Source organism: Lissotriton helveticus, chromosome 9 (assembly GCF_964261635.1).
Source record: "Lissotriton helveticus chromosome 9, aLisHel1.1, whole genome shotgun sequence".
NCBI classification, from domain to species: domain Eukaryota; kingdom Metazoa; phylum Chordata; class Amphibia; order Caudata; family Salamandridae; genus Lissotriton; species Lissotriton helveticus.
This window is the reverse complement of record NC_136070.1, coordinates 267,762,166-267,769,943: the sequence shown is the minus strand read 5'-3', so window position 1 is coordinate 267,769,943 and position 7,778 is coordinate 267,762,166.

Sequence of the window (7,778 nt, the reverse complement as noted above, 5' to 3'; positions counted from 1 at the left end):
CTACCCCACCGATCAGCCCAAGCCGCTGAACTTATGGCCTTGTTACGAGCCTGTGAGCTGAGTGAGGGACTAGAGGTCAACATTTACACGGACAGCCAATACGCCTTTGGCGTAGCCCATAGTTTTGGGCGACTATGGAAAGAAAGGGGCTTCCTTACTTCACACGGTCAGAGAATACAGAATGGGCAGCTGGTTTTGAGGTTGTTGGATGCTCTCACTCTCCCCAAGAAAGTGGCTATTATCAAATGCAGTGCTCACAAAGTGATTGTGGATGAGGTAGGAGAAGGCAATGCTTTTGCAGACCAGGTGGCCAAGCAGACAGCACAATCGCTGATGTCACCCATGTACGTCCATTCCTCTACTAGATGGGTGGGGGGAGACTGTGGATTATTTGATAATACTATGGAAAGTGTGAGAATACTACAGAAGGAAGCCACCTCAGCGGAACTAGAGAAATGGGAACAAGAGATAGGGAGATTGGATGAAAATAATTGTTGGATCGACTTGACTGAAAAGCAAAGATGGCTACTGCCCAATGCATTAGTACAGGCTGTGGTAACAATGGCACACGGACCAGCACACATAGGAGCAAAAGGTATCTGTGGGATCTTAGATCCAGTTTGGAATAATCCGAATATCCAACGGACGGCTGTCCGTTTGGTCCAATATTGCATGGTCTGCTTGCAGCATAATCCAGGAAAAGGAGAAACTGTTTTGGCCGGGAATTTCGCACCACCTGCATTGCCTTTTGAAGTGCTCCAAATGGATTATATTCATATGGACCGCGTCAATAATCTCAAATATGTACTGGTTGTAGTCTGTGCATTTAGCAAATGGGTTGAGGCATACCCTACTAAGGAGAACACAGCATTGGCAACTGCAAAAGCTCTCCTGAAAGAGTTTGTGCCTCGCTTCGGATTGCCTCGCTTGATCTGGTCGGACAACGGGCAACATTTCCATGGGGCCCTTGTGCGGCATATCTGCGAGGGCTTACACATACAACAAAAATTCCATGCTGCCCGACACCCCCAATCAGCAGGGCTCGTGGAGAAGTACAATGGCATTCTAAAATTGAAAATGGCAAAAATAAAGGAGAGTACGGGGTTGAACTGGCCTGACACTTTACCTCTAGCCCTTATGTCTTTACGTGTCACCCCGCACTCACGTTCGGGTCTCTCTCCATATGAGATACTGTTTGGGAGACCTGCTAACGTGTGGGGGGTACCTCGACCTCGTTCTTTTGCAGATATTGAATATCCTATGTTGATTGATTACCTGTATGCTTTGACTAAAGACCTTCGTTCTGTTCATCAGCAGGTAGCTTCTGTACTGCAGCCACTGCCAGAGGGCCCCGGTCATCGTTTACAGCCCGGCCAGTGGGTCCTGGTCAAAAAGTTCGAGCGGGACACCAGCTTGGCTCCTAGATGGTCTGAGCCACGGCAGATTTTGTTGGCCACCCGGACGGCGGTTAAAGTGGATGGCCGCAAACATTGGATACATGTTTCGCATCTGAAACGGCTACCACTTCCACTCCCTGGTGAGCGGTCACGTCCAGGGGAAATTCTAACACAGGAAACTGAAAGAGCTGATGCATTTGTGCCCTTTTCTGACGCCTGCGAGATTGAGCGGAGGCTACAGGAAGGATCGGCGAGATCAGATGACTTGGTCTCCACTGAAGTTGCAAGTGAGCGTGCAATAGCGTTGAATTCTGTTTCAAGTACCCCAGACGACCAAACATCACCAGTACGGAAAGCCCCGGGTGTGCTCTTTTCTGACCCTGAAGTGTTGGGTCGTGAGCGATACAATCTTCGGCCCAGGAGGCCGACACACGGCGCCTCAGACCACATTGTCAGGAGATAGGGAAGGACTTCATTGCATAAGATAGGGTTTGCTAGACTACCGGTCTGAGCGCTGAGCAAGACACTGGACTGAACTCGTTGAGAGCTGGAACTTTTCAATCATTGTGCTCTGTTCAGAAAGAAGATTCTGTTCAAACGGATATGGCTTCTACCTTGGAATAGGGATACGAGTCTGCCTGTGAGACTCTGACGGACGCAGGAACGAAGAAACCCTCTGGCAGGTCGGACTGCTAGGCCTATTTCTGGACTTTTAGCTAGCAATGTACCCTTTTGGTCGTGTAATCCTAGAAGAAGAGTTTCCTATCGCGCCTAGACGCATACCTTTTTATGAGCCAATGTTTTCCACATGGACCACAAAGGTCAAAATAGCTTTTGTTGTAACTATAACTGTTATAGTAGCTGTGTTCATGAGTCTGTTTGTATACCTAGAACATAAATACCCATTACAAAGGTTTTTGCCCACTACTGCCGCACCTCCCGAACATTTCCTGTTTACCCTAGCGCCCCACAAAGAAAGGCATCGCCAAAAATATGCTAAAAATGTATTCATAGAAATGTTGCATCAGACGCACAATGTTACTAATGCCACGGATTGTTGGGTTTGTGGACTCCTGCCTACTGTAGTGCGCAACCATGATCTATTTCTCTCCCGCCCTCTGTCTTATCTAGGTAGTTGTGAAGCATGGTACAAACTGTTTCTGGCGATATACCGGCATGGGAGTGAGCATTTCAGGGATCTAGATGTCAATGAGCATAATATTATTCTTGATTATGTTCGAACACACTATGCTTATAATAGAACAGGACATGGGGATAAGGTGATAATTGACCCACAAGGTTGTATACAGCTGTACTTAGCGGCAATGAACAAAACTTGGTTACAAGATGAACTGTATGATTTTAAAGACTTTAATGCCACTCAATACTTTCAGATTTTCATCGAACGAAATGTTACCAGAGACCGCACTGTCCCCATCCCTATTTTGAATGTTTCTGCAGGATTTTGTGTGCAAGGGATAGGTAAGGTACAAATGGGGAATAGCATCTGCAATTATACCTATTGACTGCGAAAACGTATTAGCCCTCCTTTGATTACTCCCCACAATGTGTACTTCGTGTGTGGGGAACATGCATACACTTGGCTACCACGAAACTGGGGGGGACGCTGTTATCTGTCCTTTCTGTTTCCCCCTGTTTATGTGGCTCCCTCCAACTATCATAAAACGCATCAGTTATACCCGATGCGGTCGTATCATGGGAACCCAGCCGCTCCAATCACAAGCACACCGATAGCAAGCTTCACCGAGGTGACCTCGAGCCATTCCCGTAGTACACTCTTACACAGAGCACGTAGACAGCTTGATATGACTGAAGTTGATCAGACAGATACTTCATTGCAGCAATTTACGGATTTCAGCAAGGGTCTAGTACCCTTTTGGGGGCCTATTTTCAATAGTAGGGAAATTAGGAGACTGTCTAGAATAGTGGAGAATGTCATTAATATCACTACTGATATTTTAACGAACCTAACGGTGGAAATTCAGGCTACTCGCCTTGTAGCGCTTCAAAATCGAATGGTTCTAGACGTTATCTTAGCTGATCGGGGTGGGGCATGCCGCGTCATCGGCAGTTCTTGTTGTGTATATATTCCTGACTCCGCCCCCTCCGTCCATCTAGCCATCCAGAAACTGCATCGCATTGCCTCCGAAATGCATGTTGACAATGGGTCTTGGTCATTGTCAGGTTGGTTTTGGGGACTTCTGGCCACATGGGGATGGAAGATAATGTTAATTTTAGGAGGAGCTGCTGCCATCATTTTTACGTGCTGTGTCTTGATGCACTGTGGTCCAGCCTGCTGTTCTTACTGTGCTTCCCGTATCACCACTCTGTGTGTCCCATCCCCTATCGCTGTTAAAGCCCAAATGCTGCAGAAAGAGGTACATGATATGATGGTCATCGATGAAGAAATATTCGAGGAGTAGATGTCTGTTGTCATTTAGCGCCACCACGCTAAAAGGAGGGTTTGAGGTACCAGAATCGATTCCTGATCACGTAGTATTGATAATCGATATGTTAGGATTAGCATGGTGTCACTAAACTCACACTGTAGACATGCATAATTAGTATTTACGGTATTTACTTTCACTTAGCTTCATGCCACGTTACGCTATATGAATACCATACTATGGCCTTCTTTAATATCGTACATGCACAGGCCTTATTCTCCCTTAGCTCTAAAGGCCCTGCTCCTGGGAAAGAAACCAACTGTTGCAGAAACTGCTGTTTCAGCTCGGTAGGCTCGGCAAGGTCGTAGTTAGCCGAGGAAGGGCCGATAAGCACATTCCGGGAGGGGTGCAGGGTGGTTTGTCTCTGAGAAGACAGAAGGGAGTCACCCGTCTGACCTTGCTGCCTGAGCGAAATCAGGAGCTCTTTGTGTGCCTTATATGGGTTTTCCTATTACTGTACTAGCTTGTACCAATTTGTATTTTTCCATGTTAGGCCATGCCGGTGTGAACGCAATTGTATATATGTGATGTGCTGACAATGTGCCAGCAGTCTTCTTGGCGGACCTTTTGGGTTAGGTCGCAAGGAGCTCCTCTGGCAGAGTTTTGTGTTTGTCTAATAAACGCTTGAACCTTCTACACTGCCGACCGACTGCTTATTGGTAATGGTAAGGGGATTTGGTAATGTAATGATTATTGTTGGGAGGGGATCATATAATTTTCGGTACTTCACTATGCTGGAGCCATGGGTCCGTCTGTGTAGCTGGGCTCTGGCTGTGTGTAGCTATAGGAGCCATGGGTCTGTGTAGCTGAGGTAGATGGTTGCTTGTAGCTAGCCTGGAGCCATGGGTCTGTGTAGCTGGGGTCGGGGCTGGCTGTAGCTAGCCTGGAGCCATGGGTCTGTGTAGCTGGGGTCAGTGGCTGGCTGTAGCCAGCCTGGAGCCTTGGGTCTGTGAGGCTGGGGTCGATGGTTGCGTGTAGCTAGCCTGGAGCCATGGGTCTGTGAGGCTGGGGTCGATGGTTGTGTGTAGCTAGCTTGGAGCCATGGGTCTGTGAGGCTGGGGTCGATGGTTGTGTGTAGCTAGCCTGGAGCCATGGGTCTGTGTAGCTGGGGTCGATGGTTGTGTGTAGCTGCTAGCCTGGAGCCACTGTATAGCTGAGGTCAGTGGCTGGCTGTAGCTAGCCTGGAGCCATTGGTCTGTGAGGCTGGAGTCGATGGTTGCGTGTAGCTGCTTGCCTTGAGCCACTGTATAGTTGAGGTCGGTGGCTGTGTGTAGCTATAGGAGCCATGGGTCTGTGTAGCTGGGCTCGGGGCTGTGTGTAGCTAGCCTGGAGCCATGGGTCTGTGTAGCTGGGGTCGGTGGTTGCGTGTAGCTATGCTGGAGCCATGGGTCTGTGTAGCTGGGGTCGGTGGTTGCGTTTAGCTATGCTGGAGCCATGGGTCTGTGTAGCTGGGGTCGGGGCTGCTTGTAGCTATGCTGGAGCCATGGGTCTGTGTAGCTGGGGTCGGTGGTTGCGTGTAGCTATGCTGGAGCCATGGGTCTGTGTAGCTGGGGTCGGGGCTGCTTGTAGCTATGCTGGAGCCATGGGTCTGTGTAGCTGGGGTCGGTGGTTGCGTGTAGCTAGCCTGGAGCCATCGGTCTGTGTAGCTGAGGTCGGTGGCTGCGTGTAGCTAGCTTGGAGCCATGGGTCTGTGAGGCTGGGGTCGATGGTTGTGTGTAGCTAGCCTGGAGCCATGGGTCTGTGTAGCTGGGGTCGGTGCCTCTCTGCGGACTGGGCCTTTCGGTGATGTACACATCTGTCTTTGGCTGCAGTGGCTGTAGTGCTGTGGTTTTGCGCATGACGCTTCTGCCATGGGTCTGTGAGGCTGGGGTCGATGGTTGTGTGTAGCTAGCTTGGAGCCATGGGTCTGTGAGGCTGGGGTCGATGGTTGTGTGTAGCTAGCCTGGAGCCATGGGTCTGTGTAGCTGGGGTCGATGGTTGTGTGTAGCTGCTAGCCTGGAGCCACTGTATAGCTGAGGTCAGTGGCTGGCTGTAGCTAGCCTGGAGCCATTGGTCTGTGAGGCTGGAGTCGATGGTTGCGTGTAGCTGCTTGCCTTGAGCCACTGTATAGTTGAGGTCGGTGGCTGTGTGTAGCTATAGGAGCCATGGGTCTGTGTAGCTGGGCTCGGGGCTGTGTGTAGCTAGCCTGGAGCCATGGGTCTGTGTAGCTGGGGTCGGTGGTTGCGTGTAGCTATGCTGGAGCCATGGGTCTGTGTAGCTGGGGTCGGTGGTTGCGTTTAGCTATGCTGGAGCCATGGGTCTGTGTAGCTGGGGTCGGGGCTGCTTGTAGCTATGCTGGAGCCATGGGTCTGTGTAGCTGGGGTCGGTGGTTGCGTGTAGCTATGCTGGAGCCATGGGTCTGTGTAGCTGGGGTCGGGGCTGCTTGTAGCTATGCTGGAGCCATGGGTCTGTGTAGCTGGGGTCGGTGGTTGCGTGTAGCTAGCCTGGAGCCATCGGTCTGTGTAGCTGAGGTCGGTGGCTGCGTGTAGCTAGCTTGGAGCCATGGGTCTGTGAGGCTGGGGTCGATGGTTGTGTGTAGCTAGCCTGGAGCCATGGGTCTGTGTAGCTGGGGTCGGTGCCTCTCTGCGGACTGGGCCTTTCGGTGATGTACACATCTGTCTTTGGCTGCAGTGGCTGTAGTGCTGTGGTTTTGCGCATGACGCTTCTTCCGTGCCGCATGCCTAGGCGCTCCTCGGCTGCCTGTGCTCTCCATTAACACCCACCTCACGCGGCTCTGTTCCAGTTTGCTTTCATGCCAAGTGATGTATTGCCGCCTCTCTCTCTCTCCCCGCCCGCTTCCACACACCGGAGCTGACTCAAACATGCCACCCTGTCTCCAGGGCTCCCTGGCACAGGCCATTAGCATGCACTGCGTGTGCGGCGCGAGAGAGGGCCGTATCCACGCGACGACTCCGCGCGCCTGGCCTACAACCCTATAATTCATGCACGGCAAAGCAAGAGACGAGATGGGAAAGAGAAAATAAAACCGTTCGCGTCTAATCCTTGATGCGGAACTGCTGCGAATATTATTCAGAACTTTTTATGCCGTTCATCTCCATCGAGGGCGGCCGTGACGAATGTTTATCACCCACACACTGCACCAGCCCCAAGTCAAAAATACATCCCAAGTGTATGTGTGTGTGCCCAGGGGACGGGCTGTGGAGAGATACGTTTGTGTGCAACAGTGAGCAAAAATTAAACGTAACATAAGCATAGAATACGACCGAAGCTCTGCTCCAGGAGATGGGCTTTAAAAGATAGCCGAAATGCTAAGCATATATATATTTTCAATTAAATATTTTATTTATGCTCTTAACCTGTGCCTTTTGCACAATACAGCATTTTAAGTGGAGAAGATTTGGGATAACACAATTTATTTATGAAGAAGTTTTCTAATCCACTTGCTGTAGTCTTTTAGTTATTTCAGATCACTGAGAGGAATCAGAAAACTATTCGGTCTGGTGGAAGAGTCATGAAGGAAGAGCACATTCAACCAGGGAAGGGCAGATTTTTGGGATTGTGGCCACAAAAAGTCTAGATGGAAACAGTTCAGTTTTTAGGAGTTTCTTGAAGCAAATGTGGTTGGGTTCTAATTTGATGACCAGGTAGAGAACATTCTGCAGTATCGAGCTGCAAACTCTTGGGAATCTGCCTTCGTGAGTTATCCACTTGGAGCAACCATGAGTGGATCTTGTTAGCAGCTGTCGAGCAAAGATTTCTAGCTGGGGTGCGGCATGGTGCCAGATTTTGATAGTATGTTGGCTCTTTGCGGACCATCCAGAGAGCACATTGACTTTGATCCTGGCTTTGGCTGGTAGCCAGGTGCTTGTGGTGGTTCTGTTGGTGTAGTTTACGGCACATTCTTATAGTCTGG